The sequence below is a fragment of the Dasypus novemcinctus genome, chromosome 13, assembly GCF_030445035.2.
Source record: "Dasypus novemcinctus isolate mDasNov1 chromosome 13, mDasNov1.1.hap2, whole genome shotgun sequence".
Taxonomy (NCBI): Eukaryota; Metazoa; Chordata; class Mammalia; order Cingulata; family Dasypodidae; genus Dasypus; species Dasypus novemcinctus.
The window spans coordinates 50,950,691-50,972,939 of record NC_080685.1 but is presented as its reverse complement, the minus strand read 5'-3'; the positions used below and the strand labels follow the sequence as shown (position 1 = coordinate 50,972,939).

At 44.8% G+C, this 22,249-nt stretch overlaps 1 long non-coding RNA gene across 1 annotated transcript; it reads left to right on the top strand.

Annotated features, from left to right (window-relative positions):
- Positions 1 to 9,293: 9,293 nt before the first annotated feature.
- On the top strand, positions 9,294 to 21,968 carry LOC131280926 (uncharacterized). The gene is made up of 3 exons (XR_009188637.2): positions 9,294 to 9,474; positions 21,528 to 21,647; positions 21,850 to 21,968. It is a non-coding gene; the product is annotated as an uncharacterized lncRNA (long non-coding RNA).
- Positions 21,969 to 22,249: the final 281 nt, after the last annotated feature.

Below are 22,249 nucleotides of genomic sequence, written 5' to 3'. Positions count from 1 at the left end.
GGCGGGAGTTCTGGGGGACTGGAGCCCTCCAATGACTTCTTACCTGAGGAGACGGGGGTAGGTGTTTAAGAATGGGTGGTTCTTAGGCTAATGTATCCAGAATGGTTCAGGCAGGCGGAACCCTCACTGTGGGCTGTGTCAGCCACAGTAAAAGGCCACTTTATTCCGGAATCCTCTCCTGGGTAAGGAGGCTTTCCTCAGCTCCTGGTCCAGGCAACAAGGGCCCCTTGTATCCTTGCCAGATTTTTTTTTTTTTTAAGACTTTACAGAAGGAGAAAAACAGGATTTCCCTCCCATGCATTTAGGTTTAAAACTGGTTTCAGATGAGGAAAGAAAGGGCACACTGTTCAGAGGCCAGGAGTTACAAGTCTGCACATAGCCTGGCCACCTGGAGGCAGAGGTCGTTTGATGTGGTATTCCTTTTGTTCAGAAAGCTGGACAGTAGCCACAGCCGTGGGCCCAGGGTCCACCCTCCAGCTACCACCCCTCAGACATTAGCAGCGCCGCGTAACCGAGTCAGCCTCTCTTTGAAGGGAGAATTAAATCATTCTGTTCTGTAAAATGGGCAGGAGAGTCTTCACTTATTCTTCACAGCCCTGCATCTGCAGAACGAAAATCTGTTCCCAACAATGAAAAGAAGAGAAAAAAAGAGGCACTTTGCTTTCAATCAGTGAGAATGCCATTTTGAAAGTCTATTGAAGGGAGCAGACGCGGCTCAAGCAGTTGAGCGCCTGCTTCCCAGGTGGGAGGTCCCAGGTTTGGTACCTGGTACCTCCTAAAAACAAAAACAAACAAGCAAACAAACAAAAAAGCCAACTTGGTGAGGCTGATGTGGCTCAGTGATTGAGTGCCTACTTCCCACTTACGAGGTCCTGGGTTCAATCCCTAGCCCCAGTACCTCAACAACAAAAAAAGCCTATTGAATACTTTTCAGGAGAGATCATTTGTCAGGAGCATGGGCCAGCAATTTTCTGGGAACCTTGGCATGTGCCCCAGGGCAAAGCCTGCTAGCTTTTAATTTCTTTCCCCAGAGAAACCCAGAAGGCAGTTCTTCCTTCCTTAAAATGCCCAGAAGGAAAGACTCACAGTGGGAAACCTGACTGCCTGCTAGGAAAGGATGAGCAGGTGGGGAAAAGCCTGTTTGGACCTGTCAATCCAGCTTGCTCAGCTGAAATGCTGTCATGAAGCAAAGTATCCCTCCCTCGGGCAGGTCGTGCTGCTCAGTGCCCTTTTCCTACTGAGGAGGGGAACAGCCAGGGTGGGAACCCAGCTCCCTGGGGCCAGGCCAGCTCTCTTAGAGCTGGGTCCCCTCTTGAGCTGTTTCAGTCAGAGCTGGTGTAACAGTGCTGGAGGGCTGGACTTTGGCACCTGTTTCAGGGTGCCCCTGGAAAAGGACAGCGTGTGTCAGATTCCATTCCAGACAACTGATGTGGCATGTTTGGCTGAGGCAATGTGGGGCAGTGGATCAACTCTGGGATCCACTGAGAGTCTTGTGTTTCTGATCACATCCTCCTTCCTACTCTCCCTCGTTTCCTTCTCCCATGCAAAGTACAGAAACTGCTAAAAAGGCAGGCTTGCTCTGTGCCGGACAGCCCCTGCTCTACCCAAACAGTGCCTGGCTTCCAATCCCAGCTCCACTGTGTGCTAGCTGTTAGTCCTTAGACAACTTACTCAGCTTCTCTGGGCCTCAATTACCTTAAATCCATCTGTAATAGGAGGCTGAAAATAATGATGCCAACCCCAAGGTTTCTGATAACTAAATGAATAAATGTAAAAGGAATAGTGCTTGGCACAGGGTATGTGATCACTGATAGCATTTCATAAAAATGACTGGAAAGTTACTCCAGAAGACTGAGCCAGTTACAAAGTGTTACGAAAATTAAGTTACTAAAGAAAGTTGTTTAGTTCCGTTCCCCACTGCCACCCATGGGCCTACCCCTCCCCTTCCCTGAGCCTGGAAATTGTAACTGCCTTTATGAACACCACTGAACTGGGTATTGAACCCTGGTGAAGGCAAGCTGACTCGCGTGGCGACCCGGCCAACGTGGAGTGCTGCCCTGCGCAGGAGTGCTGGCCCACGCAGAGAGCTGATGAAGCAAGATGACGCAATAAGAAGAGACACAGAGGAGAGATAATAAGGGACGCAGCAGGCCAGGGAGCTGAGGTGGCAGAAGAGAATGATTACCTCTCTCCCACTCTGAAGGTCCGGGGATCAGTTCCCAGAGTCACCTAATGAAAATATAAGCAGTCACAGAAGAACACACAGTGAATGGACACAGAGACCAGACAATGGTGGGGGTGGGGAGGGGGAATAAATAAATAAATCTTAAAAAAAAAAAAGCTGCTGTCCTTTGTTTCCAGGGAGGTGAATTCTACTCTCTCTTCTCTGCTATTGCAGCCCCTGAATGAAGTCATCCTTGCCAGTTTAACATTATCCCATACAGTTTTTTTCTTTGACATTCCTGTCTAGCCACCTCAGAGTTGCAGGTTCCTTGTCATTCCTTAATTCTTCTATGGGGCTGAGCAGCTGGGCTTTTAGTGCTGCAATGAGGAGGGCAGGCTCTGGGATCAGACCAGCGGGGTTTGAATCTAAGCCTCAGCTCTTACTAGTTGTGTAACCCTGAAGCCAAATTTCTTAACTCTGTGCCTACATTCTTTCCACTAGTAAATGTTAACATTTTCTGAAGACTTACCATGTGCCAGGTAAGTACAGGTCTAATGGATTACTGTCTATTTACTTAAACCTTATAAGACTATCAGGTAGACTATTCTCATCCCCAATTTACAGTAGAGGAAATTAAGATGCAGAAAGGATAATCATAGTAAATACTTCATAAGATTATTGTGTGGATTAAATGAGATAATCCATGCTAAACTTTAGTTTGAGCTTCTAAGAATGTTATTAATTTTTACTATGGAAACCTGGACTTGAAGTCTTTCTCCCTAGTGTTGAGACTTTTAAAGGATTTGTCTAAGAAAATGAACCATCACACTTCCTTCTGGGTCCTATGGAAAAAATCTGCAAATCACATCGCATGTCCTATCCTTCATTTAGGCCAGGGGGTCTTAACCTCGGGGTCCGTGAGCTTGAATTGACATTTAAAAACATTATTCTTGTGGGGACGTGTTGGTGCAGGTATGATCTATTTATTAAATAATACAGAGTGTAGTGTGGACTTAGCAAGGGGTTGTAGTTTTTGCCTGACTGGCAAAGGTGTCCATGGAACAAAAAAGGTTAAGAGCCCCTGATTTAGGCCCTCCCTCAAGAGATGGGATGCCCTTCTTTCAGACTTTCTGTCTCCAGAGAGCTGTCACAGTTCTCAGGGCCCAGGGCACGCGGGCCGCGGGGGAGGGGGTGGCATGAGGAGGAAGTCTGCCTGAAAGCAGCGGTGTGTGTGCGCCTGGCTAAGCAGGCGTCCTGTATGAGACCTGACAGGGCACTGCGTGAGAATGCAGTTTGCAAGCTCACCAGACCAAAAGAGGAGAGAAGGAGAGCAAAGAGAATTTCCCCAGCCCGAAAGCTGTGCCTGCACATTCCAGCGTGATTGCCACTTGCTGGTGACCTCGGTATTTCTTCCAGAGCCGGAGGGTAGGGCTTAGAGACTGCACCTTTGCTTTTCCTGACCTCGATGGATTTTTAAGCTGTCTTTTCACAGGTGAGGACAGAGCGCTTTCGGTACACCTAGGCTGACTATGAATATTAATTCGTCCTTAATCACCATTATTAAACTGAGTGAAACACTGACGAACCCTCAGAACCTTCTAGTTATAAGCAAAACATTTTGAGGTACACCGGCCCTTCCTCAGGACTGATTTTTCAGTTCCAGCCCACGCACTCTCTCAGGTCCCTGCGGTTCACTGGCTGCTGAACCTCCTGTAAGCCCCCACGCCCTGCCCTATCTTCTCATCACCTACTGCTCCTCAGCCCTTAGGAAGCCACCTCCCCTGGATGACTGCTTGATTCCCTCTCCAGTGCCCACCCCTCTCCAAGGCTAGACGAGGTGCCCATCTCTGACAGCTCCAGCTCTTACCAGGTTTCATGATGACTTGTTTGCTTGTCTGCTTCCTCCCTCATCTTGAAGGCATAAGCATCTTATTCGCCCTTGATTTCCCAGTGTAAAGCACAGCACCAGGCTGATACAAGGTAATCATTAAACATTTACTGACCAGTATTTGTGTACACCCACCTCGTCCTTGCCATTCTGCTAAATGCCGTGAGCCTTGCACTCAAAGAAAAAAATAAAGGCAGGAAACCTCTACCTAGCCCGTCAGCTTGGTTAGTGGTAAACACTGGGGTGAGAATGTGTTTGGTGTTTGACACTCTGCCGCTTAAACAGGGGTGAGTTGATTGAGCAGAGCAAAACTAGAGGGGCCTACCCAGTGTGTGAACTCATCCAGGAATGCACGGATGAGTGAGGGGTATGTGCCTGGGCAGACACAAAAGAACACCGGCTTACACGGAGCGCCTCCCTGGCCAGGTTGATGCCTCTCCAGATATCTAGTTCCTCCCCTGCTAACAATGTTGATGAGCAAAGCAGGTGTTCTGGAAGACTAGCCTTACAGAGAGCCATTACCATGCTGAGGAGGGGGTTAGAAGTGCCACAGCCGGCTAAGCAAGACTTTATAAGACTTGCCCCCTTCTAGGTGTGAATATTATTCTGGCCTGGACGTTAGCTTTAAAGATACAGGTTGGATCCCTCTAGCAGAAAAACCTCTCTGTACCCAGTTCTTAACGCTCATAATGGCAGCCTTTCTCATCTACTCCAGTCTCTATCCACTCCAGATGTGTGTCCTTGGTCATAAGGGGAAATGGATGCAAGAAGGTGTGTGGGTGGTTGTACATTTCTCTGCAGCCAACATGTCAATAGTGTCTTCTTTCTGTAGGACAGAGGCAATGAAGAGTAGGCTCAGAGTCTAGGAAGATTAGTCTGCCCCTGGTGGGGTTCCTCTGTGAGTACCCAGAGGAACCCCCTAAGGTACTCTATGACCTTAGGACAGCCCTTGGTGACTGATCACTGTCTGTTCACAGTTTAATCTGTTTTGTATTCTCCCTTCATTGCTTTCATGCACATATAATTTTCTTTAGAGGAATATATGTTCCTTGAGGGCATATATACTCCTTGAAGCATATTCATTGTTTCTGTATTTTAGTACATTGGAGGCAATACTTGTTAAAATGATATAAAAATCAAGAAAAGCATTTAGTACAAATTTCCAAGTCCATCTATTGTCTTTCCAATTCAAGAGCAGTGCCCTTAAATTTGGTTTCCTGATTTTATTGGCTTAAAAACTTCTAGGTGAGAAAGCCTGTGAAAACTTCCAAAGGGGAACAAGCACCAACAAAAAAATGAGTGGAGCCTATTATGGAAGTTATAGAACTTTCCCGAGGCTCCTGGGACCCTCAGGTGTCCACTGTCAAAGGTGGGCCCTCAGGCTGCAAAGTTAAGGCCAGAACTACCTCCTCATCTTGGAATGAAATTTGGCACTGTCAGACCTCACCCTTCACAAGGGAAAATCATCCTGTGACCAGTTCTCTTTTTTCACAAACACTAAACTTAGTTTTGTTTTTCTCTAGCCTTTTTAACTGAGAGATCTGAAACACCGAAGTGGGTGACCTGTCTGGCAATCAAGAAGAAATGACTAAAGGAAATAGAATGGTCACCTTCAAGTGTTTTTGATACTGGAGAGGGGTGTGCTGGTTCTGTCTTGGTTACTATGGGGAATGCAACAAGCACCGAGGGTAGAAGCCACGTGGAGGCTGATTTCAACTCAGCATGGCAGTAACTTCCTACCCATTCCAGCCAACCAAAATGGAATGGTCTGTTTTTTGAGGTAGTGGGTCTCCTCACGATGAAGGCGTTTTGGAAACATCTAACGTCCTTTTTTCTGAATAGGTAATATATGTAATAGGATGAAATTCCAAAGAAGCAAAAAATTATACTATGAAAAGTTAGTGTTCTTTTCATTCTTGTTTTCTTGGCATTCAGTTTTCTTCTGAAGAGGTAGTCATTGTTTTTTGGTATTTAATCCAGGGTCAGACAACTTTCTGTAAGGAATATTGTAAACGGCGCTTGACTCTGGCATTGGACAAGTTGACCCCTCTTGGATGCTCCCCTTTAAATTTGTAGGTCATGATTTTTAAGGTTCTCTCACGGAAGAGTGACTCTACTCCTGAAGGCTGGGCTGAAGATTTGACTTGACTGTGGGAGTATTGGGCAGCTCTGCACAGCTCTGATGGTCACAGCAGGTTCCAACATGTCTAAAGAGAACTATCTGAGGGAAATGAAATGTATGTCCCCAGGACAAAGCTTTTGGAATGCTTTAGCCAAATGTAGTTCTCCCCTCTCCCCCACCTCATTTTGAAGTTTAAGACAGGAACAGAACTGTAAAGTGGGGGGTGGTCAAGGATTGGGGGAGGGGTTTTGGGGGGAGGACAGAGTCAAATGGAAGAGCAACAGTGATGGTCTGGGAGGGCTGGAGGCTTCCCAACAGTGGTGACCCTGGGCAGTGGGCTTTTGTGCCCATGGGCTGTATCCTTCCTCCTCTAGATTTCTCAAAGGCCTTTGAAGTCTGTGTTCGGGATCCTAGAGAGCAGGGCTTAATCCCTTGACATACAGAGCTACCCATGACTGCATAAGGGGAGTCTCCTTTCATGTATCTTGGAAAATTCAAAGGCATTTTTGACCTTGAAGATAAGCTCAAACCTCTGAACCTGAAAGAGGAGTGCAGCTTGCAACATCCAAGGTCATGCAGGCCTGGCAAGTCCAGGTGGCATCTGTTGTATTTCAGGAGCTTGGGTATTTCCCCAGCCTGAATGGAGGGAAGTGAAAAAAGTTCAAGCTTTCAAGCAGGGATCCGGGCTGAAATTCTATCGCAAGAGGTTTAAGAGGTAATCTGGTTCAGCTTCTTAGAGGGAAAACAAATAATCAAACCATTTCATTATCATCACTGTTACAATGACCATTATCCATTTAAAAGGCCAAAAAGTTGGTATTTATCAAATGTGAATTGAGAAAAGTATACTTTCTAGAAAGTATACTTTCTGGGTCTACTTTCATGACAGCAATAATAAAGCATGTGGCAAGCAGAATAAAAAAGTCATTAAGTATTTTCTTATTCTAGACAAATTCACAGTGCATGTCAAGGGAGATTATTGTGTGGTTCTGTGCTTGAAGGTAGGTTTGGCATCAGTTTCCCAAATACCTCTTCAGAAATTAAGTACTTATCAGGACTTAGCTTGGGGACCTTGGCAAGAGGCTGGAACTGGGACTGTGGGCATCACCGAAGGCCACTCGAGGCAGCGTGGCCAGCACAGAAGCTCCACTTTTACCCATAATAATAATATCTAGGATAAAAGTAATACTGAGAAGTGCTACTATATCTAAGTGCCTACCACAGGAGGTATTTGCTAGGAACTTGACTTATATGCTCTCGTTTTCTCCTCACAACCCTCGTTAAGACAGGGACTCATAGCAACCTTGTTTTTCCAACAAGAATCCCGAGGCTTGGAGAGGTTAAGACACTTGCCCAAGGTCAAAGGGAAGGCTTCCTAGCACAATCCCAGTCTGCGTGACCCCTCAGAGTCTGCTGTTAATGCTTAAGCTACACTGAGAGGAGCCACCACAGGAGAAGAGAACACAGATGGGTGATTCCAAAGAAAGTGTTAGGGAAGAAGGAAGAGAACAATTAGCAAAGTGATTGCTAGAAAAACCAAGGCTAGTCTCTAGCAACATGAAAAAAAGCAGGTGGAGGTGAGTGGTATAGAGCTAACTCCATAAAGGAGGAAGAGACGAGACCTGCCTGTTCCAGGATGTCTGGGTAGGGGTGGGGGTGGGGGATGCGTGCTGTAAGGAGCCTTCTGGCCTGGCTATCACTTCTTCTGCGGGAGGAATCCCATCATCTAGACAGGGCAGAACTGGGGAAGAAGTACAGGTGTTCAGCTGGAACCTGGACCCCAGGTTCATTCCTGCAACCCATAACCAGAACCCACTGGACCAGGCTCGAACCTGACTTCAGGGTTGTCCAGAGTGTATTGCGCTGAACATACATATTTCTAAAGAGCACACAGCCTAAGTACTCATGAGCAGGAAACTGCTGATTTAGCAACAGGAGGAATAGAGAAACTTTCAGTGAAAACTGTATGAATGGTGTAAATTGTGGGAGAATGGAACTAATGATTTATTTTTCTGGATGAGGTATCCTTACTGCTAAATGCATATACTCAAAAGTGTTCCTGGTATATTGCAAATAAGTGTTTCGAGTAGAAATAACTCTCTTTTGTCTAATCTCCACAGGATACCACTGATGTTCTTTTCTAAGCAGGAGGTCTCATCACTTAGAATTTCTATTCCCAGCTCCCTCCCCCTTTACTAGGATCCCGTCTTCCCTTTGAGGACTGAATACAGTGGAAACACTCAGTTGTACTGCCTTGTCTTTGAATACAGAGGCAAGAATGTACTGCCACAAGCACTGATACATTGGAACTGATTCCTACTGGTCATGAGAGCCAATTGTTAGACTTTCATAAATATTGTGAGCTTATTGTTAAGCCATTGGAAGCTTAAACTGGTTGTGGTGGGAGTATTTATACCACAGAAATTGGCAAACACTTCAAATCAGGGTTTTCTGTTTTTGTTTTTTTTAGAACTAAAAACAAGAGACCATGATTCTTACACTAAATGTGTCATGTATTCACAATTTTTTCACCAAATTTTGTTGGGCATCTACTAAGTGCCAGACTCTGCATTAGGTCTAAGAGCTATAGAGATAGGTGATCTGTGATCTCTGGCCTAGAAGAGACACCACTCACTTTTGAGAAGCTCCCTGACCATTTTTCTACTTACTGCTGAGACAGGTCAATAGCCTTGGGGCTACTCATCTTGAGGCTGATATATTCTGATTCTGAAGTCTCTCTCACTTGCCATAATCAAGATTCTAAGAATGATATTTCAGAAGCTTGTAACCAATTCATCTCAAAATATAATCTTTATTAAATGGCAGGGAAATCAACTCTCTGATTTTTCAGAAATATTTTTCTTCCTCTTCCAACCCTGACCCTTATTCTGGCTCCTTGTTGAGGGGAAGGGGTTGGAGCGATTCATGCCAAAGAAAGAAACGTAGGGTAATTCCCTTGGATAACTTGGGACATTTGCTTTCCAGATCGCTGAGAACAGGTTCGTAGGGATTTCACAATTACTATTTATCTTTTGTTTATTTTTAAACCTTGTTCAAATATATGGTTTTCTCATTAAGTTGCCCACCACCCCTTTCTCTGGTTTTCATTCCATAGCTCTGTGTCTGGAATGAAAAATGCAAAAGAGAATGAGACTGACTTGAGTTACAGGACCCTAGTATCCCAGTGAGCTCGTGTCTGACCTCCTGCTTCTGCCACTCACCTTTTGAATGACCTTGAGCTATCACGTTCGTAATCAAAGTATAACAAGATGGGGTTTCCACCCACACGGCATTTTAAAGGTAAGTATCTAGGAGGCTTAGAAAAGGTAAAGGCAGCTGATTATTATTAATCCAATGCTACGATAGTCTGATAGACAGGCTCTGCCTTATCTAGATTATTAGATCTCTTACCTCTAAGAACTGTAATCGGCTTAACAGGATCTAAAACCGTGGCTGCTGAGAATTTCCTGTTGAAGATTGGAATTAGTGAAGCAGTTGCTCACAGAAAATGAAACAGGATCATTTAACAGCCTCAGAAACTTGGATCTCCAGAGAATATGACTCCTGACATTCTCTTAAGGCATGCTTGGAGGTGGTAAATAATAGAGAAGCAAATCCTAGGTCCTTAAGTGTAAATGCAGGTTTGTGTTGAGAGATGAGGGAATTGCAGATTCTCCTTTCCTTTTAGCTTTGGTGATCCTTTTGCAGGAGTTATATTTTTAAGCCTCCTCTATTCTAAAGGCTCCAAGCATTTTCTGGAGCACTTACTTTGTGATACATGCTATAGAGATACATTGGAGAACTAGATGCTGTTTCTTTGTGCCAAAGGAGTGCATAGTCCATGGGAAAGAAAGAGAAGGATAGAACATCAACAGTGTATGTAGCAGTTTGATGTGTTTATGAATTCCAGAAATAGGTATTGGATTCTGTTTGTAATCTGGTCTGTACCTGAGTGTGATTAAGTTATGATTAGGGCTTTGACTGGGCCATATCATTAGGATGTTGAGTCTCCGCACCTTGGTGGGTGGGGACTCACACATAAAAGACATGGCAAAGGACAGAGTTGAGGGTTTTTGATGTTGAAGTTTTTATGCTGGAGTTTGATGCTGAAGCCTTAAGCTGGAGCCCCAGGAAGTCAGTACACAGAGGAAAAAGAAGCAAGCCCCCGGAAGAGGACCTGAGCCGAGAGAAGAACACAGAGGAAAAATGACGGTTCCATAGACACAGCAGAAACCCCAGGGAGAGAGAGTTGTTCTCCTGATAGTCTACAGCTGACCTTGTGGAGAGAGGCAGAGTCTAGAGAGCCTCATAGTCTACAGCTGACCTTGTGGAGAAAACAGAGGAGCTGAGCCCAGAGGAACCCAGGAAGCCTGAACCCTCACAGACGTCAGACGTCGGCAGCCGTCTTGCTCCAACATGTGAAAATAGACTTTGTGAGGGAAGTAACTTATGCTTTATGGCCTGGTATCTGTAAGCTCCTACCCCAAATAAATACTCTTTATAAAAACTAACAGTAGCTGATATTTTGCATCAGCACCCCTTTGACTGACTAATACAGTGTATAACAGAAAAATGATTCAGGAGACAGTAGTGTAAGAGCTTGTGAAAGGAATCTCGTGTTAGGGGCCCTCTCTGAGAGAGGTGATGTGTGCACTAGCTTAGGAAGAAATGGATGATAGCCAGGTGAGCGAGTGAGCCAAGGGGATTTCAAGAAGAGGGAAGGGAAGTTGTCCAGAGATATAAGGAACCAGGTACTTCAAAGAGATCTACAAACAGATGGAGTTTAGGGATTGAAAGAGGAGAGTGGCAGGGATGAGTAAGCAGAGGCCAGCCCCAGAATGCCTACTAGACCATGCCAGAGAACTTTCAGCTCATCCAGGGGAAAACAAGGAAATATTGAAACATTTAAAGCAGGGGAATGGCCTGATTAGAGTTGTGATTTAAAAAGCATTTTTAATAAAGTAAGATCAGTTAATATTTATTGAGCACTTACTATGTGTTAGGTCTGTTTCAAGCCCTTTTCTTAATACAGCGCACTTCATACTCAGAGCAGTCTTGCCCAAAGCTGTATGGTAGCAGTAAGATATACAGCGAGGAAGCAAACCTAGACAGGTTGCCACCAGCAACCCTGTTCTCAGTCACTAAGCTATAAACATGTCCTACATTGTTGTTTCTCAGCAACAAATATTAATTCTCATTATTTATCTTTTCCTGGTTGGTTTTCAGTTTACTCACAGTAATTCTTAGATACTAACAAGTGTCCTGACTTTGTGAAAAACCCCAGACTTCAATTAACTTAGTTAAGGTCTAGGGCATTTGTAAATTGAAAATGCGTGGAAAATTCCATGCTGACTCCACTTCTGTTTTTGCCTTTCTTATGGTTGCAAGGCATTTATTTCCCTTGGTTTTAATCCTGAGCTTTGGCGGAATCCACTGACCTTAGGCATGGGAATCCCTATCTTAGACTCAGTTTCCAGATCTCAGAATGAGTTGCTCCTCCTTTAGGGGGAGGAAACTTCTTTTTTGTATTTCACTTGGAACCAGCTTTTTAGATTCCCAGTTAACAAGGACCACAACTTGGAAAATCAAATCGGAGTTCAGTGAGGAATATTCTTTTAAAAAGCATAAACAAGGATTTCTTTCATCCTCAAAGGGCAAATCTATACTTTTAGTAAGTCAAAATTGTTCATAGCTCCTGAGGACTGCTTGCAAATATCTAATATTGCATTTATTCAGTCACAACTAAAATCTACTAAGCAGCTACTGCACCCTGTCTCCTCAGTGGCTCTCACCATACCCATCCCTCAGACACTCCTTTCCCAATCCTGTCCAGCGACTCCTGGCTTGGACTGACCAGCTGAGTCAAACTATGACCAATTCCTCACTTCCCTTTACTTTCCCATTTGACTAACAAATGACAAGCCTCACCCAAGCCTGTGTTGTTGCTAAAGGCCTATTTGGGAGTTATTGTACTGTGGCCATATAATCCAAAGGGGAAAGTGAAGAACTCTGATTTCAAGAATCACTACTTTAAGCATTGAAAACAGAAATACTCCTAAAGAAATACCAGCTGTTTGGAGACTCTTCGCAAAGCCCAGCTATTTGGCTACCAGCCAAACTCTTCCCTCCTGAAACATACAAATCCTACTCAGAAAGGTGTCAGTTATAAGGGCCCAAAATGAAATGCTTGAGGATCAGTTGTCATGGAAACAAAGCTAAGCCAGAGTCGCGCACACTCTGCCTCACTCTCCCTTTGTAGCCAGGCGCTTCCCTGAGGGAATAGCTGAGCAGACACAGACACAGCTGCAGGGTGAGAGGGGTCCTCTGGCCAGAGAGTTCCAGCTCAAAAATACCCCCTCAGTATTTTCCAGGAGAGGCCGCCTTTCTCTTTCCTGAATCAGGGAGGACACGGGGAACTGTGAGGCAAGAAAGGTTTGGAGTTACTCATTTTACATTTTCCAGGAGCTATATTTCTTCTCTTCTTCTATTTCCTCTCATTCCTTTCTTTCCCTCCTTTTCTCCACCTACTCCCCTTATTTCCCACTTCAACAGGCTCATCCTCAGTAGTGTCACACTGACCTCTTTTCGATACTCCCAGTAGTAGACAAACCAGTTCCTCAACTGCCTCCCTCACCTCCACAGTCATCACTAACCCCAAGGGACAGATCAGCCTTCTGAATGGGAGAGGTAGGATGTGCCTTTTACAAAGAAAATGAGGGCAGCCTTCTCAAAGAAAGATGCCAATCTCCGCTGCTCCTAAACCCAGTGCGTCATTCAGACTTTCTGAAGACATCATTGACACCATTTGCACGTAGAGCAGCAGCTGATGACAGTCTGGTATTACAGGTATAAATACAGCGCCAGGCCACAGTGAGTGTATATGGTATTGCCTGCTCAGCCCCACCCACTTCCTGTGAAAACCGTGTCTCTTCCTTCCTTTCCCCTCCACTTCAACCTTATGGAGTTCTTATGTAATCTGACCCTCACGGTCATAACTGATTGTTTGATAAGAGGGCAATTTATCACATCGGTCCAAATGCCTACTCCTGGGTGTTTGGACTTGGGACCACAAGTGGCTAAAAGCCATAAACTCAGAAGCTGCCCACAGTCAGGTTTCCCACCACATGGAAATAGGCAGTCTGCAAAAGGAGAAGGAAAAAAAGACAACACCCAGAGACAGGAGAGGAAAAGGATGGGGAGAGAATCCTCATCCTGTTAGGCCCTAGTTCTAATGGCTCCTGGGTTTGCTGCATCCCTTCCCTTCTTATGCTGCTCTGAGAGACAGCCTGGGCTCCTTCGAATGCACTTCCATTTTTGTCTTCAGCTAGTATGAATCTGGTTCCTGTCACTCGCAACAAACAGGATCCTGACTATTATGTGGCACTTAGCAAGTACTTTGTAAATGTTTGCTGAAAGATGAATGAGTGGTTTTTCAGTGTCTAAATGCAGAGTATAATAAGATTTGAAGCTGTTGGAAAGATCCCTTGGTTTATTTTTCATTCCAGGGGCAGATACACAGACAGGAGAAAATGATCTTATTTTTAAAGCCTTCCTAGAAGATTTTATAGCTTTCCTCAGATACTTAATAAAGTAGATGAGAGGCGCGTGAATAACCATGACACTGAATATCTTCTTCCTTCCTTCCTTCTTGGAAGTCTGCCTGCCTTCTATTCCTAATCTTGATGATTTCCACTTCTCTTTTTTTTACTTTTTATTTTGGAATAATTTCAAAATTACAGGACCGTTGCAGAGAAAATAAAAACCCCATACACCCATATACCCAAATCCACCAATTTTAACATTGTGCCATCTTAACTGCTTCATGCTATCTATCTATCTATCTATCTATCTATCTATCTATCTATCTATCTATCTATCTATCTATCTATCTAATCTATGTCATCTCTTTATGGACATTTGAGAGCAGGTTGCACACGTCATACTTCTTGAACACATAATAGTTCCATTTACATTTCCTATGAATGAAGATGTTCACTTACATAATCACCTTAAGTGTCCTTTCAAGTTCAAGAAATTGAATATTGATACAAAGCTTGTATTTTGTATTCCAATTTTTTTCTTATGTCCCAATAATGTCCTTTTTTTTTAAGGCAGTACCAGGGATCGAACCCAGGACCTCATGTGTGGGAAGCAGGTGCTCAACTGCTTGAGCTGCATCTGCTCCCCACAATAATGTCATTTTGAGCCTTTTCTCCTCTATTCTTTTTCTTCTTCCTCTCCCCTACCCCCCCGCCTCCTCCCCCGCCCCCAGTTGTCTGCTTTCTGTGTCCATTTGCTGTGCGTTCTTCTGCATCCACTTGTTTTCTTGTCAGCGACACCTGGAATCTGTGTCTATTTTTGTTGCATCATCTTGCTGCATCCATTCTCTGTGTGTGCGGCGCCACTTCTGGGTGGGCTACTCTCTTTTCACATGGGGTAGCTCTCCTTGCAGGGCACACTCCTTGCACGTGGGGCACCCCTACGCAGGGGTGCCCCTGCATGGCACGGCACTTCTTAGCGCGGCAGCACTGCACGTGGGCCAGCTCCACACGGGTCAAGAGGCCCTGGGAATCAAACTCTGGATCCTCCACATGGTAGATGGACGCTCTATCAGTTGAGCCATATCCGCTTCCCTCTCTTTATCTTTGGCAATCAAAAAGTTGATTTTAAAATGCCATGGCATGGGTCTATTTGAGTTTATCCTGTTTGGAGTTTGTTGAGCACCTTGGATGTATGTATTCATGTCTCTCATTAAATTGGGGGGAGTTTGGGGCCATTATTTCTTTGAATATTCTCTATGCCCCTTTCTCTCTTTCTTCTCCTTCTGGGACTCCCACAATGCATGATGTCCCACAGGTTCCTCAAGCTCTGTTCACTTTTCTTTATTCTTTCTGTTTTCTGCTCCTGAGACTGGGTGGTTTCGATTGTATTATCTTCAAGTTTTCTGATTCTTTCTTCTGCCAGCTCCAATCTGCTGTTGTACCATTCTAGGGAATTTTGAATTTCTGTTACTGTGGTTTTCACCTCTGGTTGGTTCCTTTTCACAATTTCCATATCTCTATTGATACACTGATTTCCTTCAGTTCTTTGTCCATATTTTTCTTTAGCTCTTTGAGCATATCTAGGACCATTTTAAAGAAGAAATCTTTGTCTCGTATGTACCAGGTCTGGTCCTCCTCATTGATTGTAATGCTTTAATCTTCTTTCCCTGGGCCGTCATTTCCTGGTTCTTTGTATGTTCTGGAACCTTTCCTTAAAACCTCATATTTTTATATTCTAACGTATTATTGCTGAAATTTAGACTCTGAGGTGTCTGTTTCTTAAGCTTGTATCCAGTTTGTGTTAGAAAAGAGTTCCTTGAATGGTAGGAGCTAACAAAAAAAAAGTGAAAAAAGTAACACCTTTCCTAATCTTTGCAGATTGAGCTGTGCAAGTGTTTTCCATCAAAGCTTATCCATACCATGAGTTCAGAGAAAAGTTTCCAGCCAATGCATCGGGGTCCCTCTAATCCTTTCCATATATGTATATTTTGGGGGATCATGTGCATTTGGGTCTCAGAATTCCCCCGTTTACAAATTACTGTTTCAAATGTCCTCTCTTCCCTAGGAAACAGCTTCATCACAGTCCCAGACACTGTATGTCCTACTGAAGCAGGCTAGTAAGATAGGGAATTAGTAGACAGATCTGGAACCTGGCAAAGAGTCCTTGTGGACATCAGTAGCCCCCAAGATGGCTGCTCGAAGACCCCCACCCCCAAGATTCTGCCACTCAGAACAAAGACTTCTTCTTGGGAGCAAGGAAAAGCCCCCGATGTTCCCTAGGGACTTTATCATTGCGTCCTCACTAAGGGATTGATGGATGGGGTAATCAATCAAAACAACAAACAGCTGGAACTCCTCCCCTGCCATTAGCAAAGGGGTGGAATAATGAGTAGTTTATAAAGCCAGGCTCAGGTCTGAGCACTCTTGCCCTGCTCTCCTGCCTCTGGACATGTTCCTTGCCCTCTGTGTGCCACTTTCGCAATTTTTCCTCTGCCCCATGGCCATGCAGGTAACCCTGGGGATTTATAATCTATAATGGGGAATTTTAGCTTGTAAATCAGCCCTCTTCATCCCTTTTCACCCCTTTCCTCTCTACCTGGGACCCCTGCTCTGTTATTTTGTTATTTTCTCCCATTACTCTTCCCTCCCTACCTGAATAAATTACTGGCCTAACTTACCTGGTGTGCTCTTGAAATTCATTTCTACAGCACAGCCAAGAACCTAGATAAAATCCGGTAACACTAGTGTCAGCAATTCCTTACCCAGGCAGCACACCTGGACTGCTCTCCCACAGCGTTCTGTAGGAGAGCTCGAGAGCAGCCTTCTACACACAGGACAAGCGCCGGCACAGCGAGGCCCTTGGGCCACCACCAGACAAATCGGCTATGCAACACCTTACCAAAATGTGCACAAGGGCTATTCTGTTCCCTCTGGAACTGGAGCCAGGGACCTGGGAGCATGGGCTGGCTCTGCACCATCTGGGGAGGGGCTGGGGAGGGCCGGTGGGGGTGTCATGGGATCTTACTGTTTTTATCAGATGAGATCAGGCGTATACAGGGTGGAATGGCCATAAACCCTATCACTTTTAAGTAGCCTTTTGCTTGATTTGGCGACACTTGCCTGTTGTTGTGGTCCTTTCGATGTTTGTTTGTTTGTTTTGAGCTTTGAGAAAGATGTTTCTGCCAGTTCTTGCAGGTCCTTCAGAGCTTCTGTGGGGGGCAGAGCCCTGAAGTCTCTCCCTCTGCCTTGTTGATGGAGGCAGGGACGTAACATGGCTCCTGAAGCATTTTCCACTTAATCTTGTTCCCATATCTGTCTCTCTCATTAGACCATGAGTTCCTACAGAAATAATTATGTCTAATTCTTTGTAAGACTTCCATTAAGCACATGGCTTGGTGCATAATATGAACTCAAGTATTTAATGAATCAATGAATGAGAGCAAATGTTGTATCCTGCTGAGATCTCTTCTTGTTAAACATGAACTCCTCTTTTTTTTTTTGTAAGGTTTATTTTATTTATTTCTCTCCCCTTCCCCCCGCCCCCAGTGCCTGCTTTCTGTGTCCATTTGCTGTGTGTTCTTCCACGTCCGCTTGCATTCTTGTCAGGTGACACCAGGAATCTGTGTCTCTTTTTGTTGTGTCATCTTGCTGCATCAGCTCTCTGTGTGTGTGGCATCACTCCTGGGTGGACTGCACTTTTCTCACAGGGCGGTTCTCCTTGTCGAGCACACTCCTTGTGTGTGGGGCTCCCCTATGTGGAGGACACCCCTGCGTGGCATGGCACTCCTTGCGTGTGGCAGGACTACACATAGGTCAGTTCATCACATGGGCCAGGAGGCCCTGGGTTTGAACCCTGGACTGCTCATGTGTAGGAGACGCTCTGTCAGTTGAGCCAAATCCGCTTCCCATGAACTCCTTTTAAAACTAGCACTGGCACATTTTTAACTTGTCAGTTCCTTCAGAAATCACCTCAGTTTCTTGTGCAATATTCTATAAGTGAAACAATCTAAAACTTTAGATCAGCATGGTAAGGGGATGATTAAGTATAGAAAGTAACCTAAGTAAGAGGCCTCAAACAGAATTTCAAATCCCCAAGGTCAGGTTGCATTTAAAATTGATTAGTAATTTGTATTTATTAAGGGATATGCTAAGGTGCATTACATAATTCATTTAATCCTCTCAGCAACCCTATGAGGTAGGTACTTTATCACCATCTCAATGTTATAGATGAGGAACCTGTGGTCTAGAGAGGCAAATGTCTGGCACAAGGTCACACCAGTCAGCTTGGAAATCAGCTGGCACGAGTGCAGTGCCCCAGCTTGTAACCACTGTGGCCGACCATCCCCTTAGAAGCTGCCCCATTGCACCAGATCTGGGGTCAAGTGCTCTTTACAATTTAGCTTAGGGTGTGTTTTTCTAGGAAACTTCTCTGCCCACTCCCACCCCCACCCCCAGCCTGGGCTAGAGGTCCTTTCTACTACCCATTGCCTACTTTTATCATTGCATCTCTAATGTTTTATTATGATTTTCCATTAGCCTACCTCTGCTGCCCAACTAGACTACAAAATTACAAGGACAGAAACTGGTATTCACTGATGTATCCACAGCACCCAACACATTGCTTGTTGCTTAGTAGGTTTTCAGTGAATGTTTATTGATTTGAAATAACCAAGTAGAGTAGAGCCCTGAGCTAATTTGTTGCCCTGGGGGCCCAAGACCTGCCCTCAGCACTGGACTCCTTCTTATTTCCCTTCTGCTCTCCAGTTTCTCAATATTGAAACTGCTTCCCCCCCCCGCCCTTTTTTTGTCTTTACTTATTTTTTTAAAGTTATATTAAAAAAATATGAGGTCCCCATATACTCCCTACCCCTCATCCCATTCCTCCCCCCATAACAACAACCTCCTCCATCATCATGAGACATTCATTGCGCTTGGTGAATACATCTATGAGAACTGCTGCACCTCATGGTCAGTGGTCCACACCATAGCCCACACTCTCCCACAGTCCACCCAGTGGGCCATGGGAGGACATACAGTGTCTGGTAACTGTCCCTGCAGCACCACCCAGGACAACTCCAAGTCCTGAAAACGCCCCCACATCACATCTCTTCCTCCCACTCCCTACCCCCAGCAGCCACATGGCCACTTTCTCCACACCAATGCCATGTTTTCTTTGATTACTAATCACAATAGTTCATGAATAGAATATTAGTAAGTCCACTCTAATCCATACTCTATTCCTCTATCCTGTGGACCTTAGAATGGTTGTGTCCATTCCATATCTATATCAAGAGGGGGCTTGGATTCCACATGGATGCTGGATGCAATTCTCCTGCTTTCAGTTGTAGGCACTCTTGGCACCCTGGTGTGGTGGTTGACCTTCTTCACCTCCATGTTAGCTGAGTGCAGTAAATCCAATAAACCAGAGTGTGGGAGTTGCAAGTCTGTTGAGGCTCAGGGCCTGGCTATCACACGGTCAGTCCAGAGATTCAGGTCCCCTGGGTATACACTAAACCCCAGTGCCAACTACAGATCCAGTAAAAGTAACAGGAGAGGCTTGCGAATAAAGATCACATCTGAGTCCAGCTCCATCACACAGAAACACAAACTCCAAAGTAGGGACAACTGACATGGCACTGAACTCCATCTGCCACGACCATAGAACCTGTGGGTCTCCGTAGCCCTCAGAAGAACCAATACCTGAGGCTGTACCTACTTTATCTGTCTCTGGGACTCTGCTCTGGTGTGCATAAGGGCGACCCCTTTGATAACCTCCTGGCTCTTTTTGGAGACTCATAGCCATATAAACTCATTTGTCCTTTCCATTTCCCCCTTTTATTCAGGTCAAAAAGCATTTTTAACTCCTGGAGTTATATGTAGACTGAAATATTCTGCTGGTCTGAGTTGACCCTTTTATTCAAGGTCATTTTCTAGTTACATCATCAGCTGGTACTTGGTAGTAATCCCTTGGCACCAGGGAGGCTCATCCCCGGGAGTCATGTCCCACGCTGGGGGGTAGGCAATGCATTTACATGCTGAGTGTGGCTTTGAGACTGGCCATATTTGAGCAACATGGAGGCTCTCAGGAGATAACTCTTAGGCACCCTGCAGCTCTAGGCCTTGTTTTTATTTCAGGTGCAATGTCTTACAAGCATAGTCATTAGTATCAAGAGCTCATTGTTGGACCTTCCTTCTTTTCTGGTCTTTGCCATTGCATTTGGGGGATTGTTGCTGTTCCTCTAGGGAATGTGATAGAGCTCCCCTGGCTAGGAACTCAGCACTCCCTCAATTGTTGTTTTTAATTGTATCCACTATGAAAATATCCAAACATTTTTATGTACCCTGGATATATGCCCTAGAGAACTCACTCCCAACCATGTGTCCCCTGTCAATAACATCCCACACCAGTGTTCCTCCCCTGCCATTGTTGAACCTCTCTGTGATCCAAATCTTCTTCAAAAATGAAGCCCAATATATTGCCAGGTCCCCTTTTGTTTAACATAAAAATTGCACCACTCCCTTGAAAAATCACTGATATGTAAATGTAACACATTATTAGCTAGAGTTCACTTTCAGCATATCTTCACTAACTAAAAAGACTTTGTTCAGATTTACATCCCTCATTGTGTGTTATGAATACTATATGCATATTTTGTTTTAATTGTATGAATATATGTAAAATATTTCAGTATTGAATGAAATTTGTAACTGTGCCCTTTCCCAATAGATCATGATGGGGCCCTGCTGAGAATCACTTGCTTATACTCAGACTAGACTCCCTTCTCCAGGCAGATTCCAGCCCCTTGAACCTGGCTGGGCTTTGATGATAAACTCCTACCCTTTGTACTTCCAAGTATCCGGTTCACACCCCACATACCGATCTATCTCCTCTTTCCACTGCTGACCCTTCCACTTTGCTTAGGTTCCAATTGCTGACCCAATGCTAGGACAATCTGGTGCAAGTCGTGTTCACTGACTTTGCCAAGCTCCTGGGTCTAAGTCTGCCTTCTAGCCTCCACCCCCACCCCTACCTGGTCTGTTTTGGTGGACACTTTTCATGCCAGGACCTGGCTCTTTGTGGCCCCTCCCTGTCTTCCCATTCCAAAGATGTGGCACATTCAAATTAATCTGAATGTCTAACTGGCTGAGGGAACAGAAGCCTCTGCCTGGAGCAAGCATGTGGCATTTCTCACGCTAAAAAAAAAAAAAACAAGATGAGGCTTGGCTTTGTTTGGCTTGTAGTCAGTTTAATTTCTCAGAAGGTAGAGAATTCCAAAGAGGAATTGCTCGCTGGGGCTTAATTTTAACCAAGATTGAAGTGATTGGTTGTTATTAAATGTTAGATTATATATGACCAAGAAATGGGTACCATTCACAGAGAGGTAGAGGAGGGTATTGCAAGGAGTTCCAGGGAAGTATTCAGAAAGACCTAAGCTCACTTCCCAGCTTAGTATGAGCCCGGGCAAGCTATTTCACCATCATGGGATCCAATTTCCTCCTTCATATTATAGGGATAATAATGTCTATTTTGCAGGGCTCCTGTGAGGATGAAATGTGACTTACTGTTGGTGCTGGGGTGTAGAAAGGAACCCACTAAATGCTCATCTGACCACCTTCTTTACCAGCACACAATATGGATTTTTTAAATGTTAGTTTCCTTTTCTCTTTTTGTTTTAAAGTCAGTTTTCCAAATGGTAAATGAAAACATGTGTTTGCTTCTGTGGTCAGAGACTGAGGGCTCCCTGAGTGCTTATTGTACCAATCCACACAGGAATTTTATTACTGAGGCAGGCACTTTTATCTTCATTATAGAGCAGAGGAAGCCAAGACCAACGGAGGTTAAGTAACATGATGAAAGTTACACAATTAACAAATATCACAATTCTGGATTGCACCAACTGAATTAATTGTGGTTGCACCAACTGAATTAAGGTAAGAGTGATATCTCATGCTTATCAGAAGCTCTAATTCATGGTTATACATGACTTTGATTAATAAAAAAGGAAAATTAATAATTATTTAATAAGTAGACCTTATTTGATAGCAGCCTTTGAAACTAACAGAACATGGGGAGGGTAATATTTAAAGAGGTCTTTGCCATCCCGTAAAACAATTATCCCTGTGTCTTCAACAGGTCAATGCTATTAAAAAAAGGATGCTGGGGTACATTTCTAAGTTAAAAGAGACAAAATGCAAGGTGTAATCCTTGATTTGACATGGCTCTGAACAAACCAGCTATAGAAGATATACTGTGTCGGGAAACGGACTTTGGCCCAGTGGTTAGGGCGTCCGTCTACCACATGGGAGGTCCGCGGTTCAAACCCCGGGCCTCCTTGACCCGTGTGGAGCTGGCCATGCGCAGTGCTGATGCGCGCAAGGAGTGCCGCGCCACGAAAGGGTGACCCCCGCGTGGGGGAGCCCCACGCGCAAGGAGTGCGCCCGTGAGGAAAGCCGCCCAGCGTGAAAAAGAAAGTGCAGCCTGCCCAGGAATGGCGCCGCCCACACTTCCCGTGCCGCTGACGACAACAGAAGCG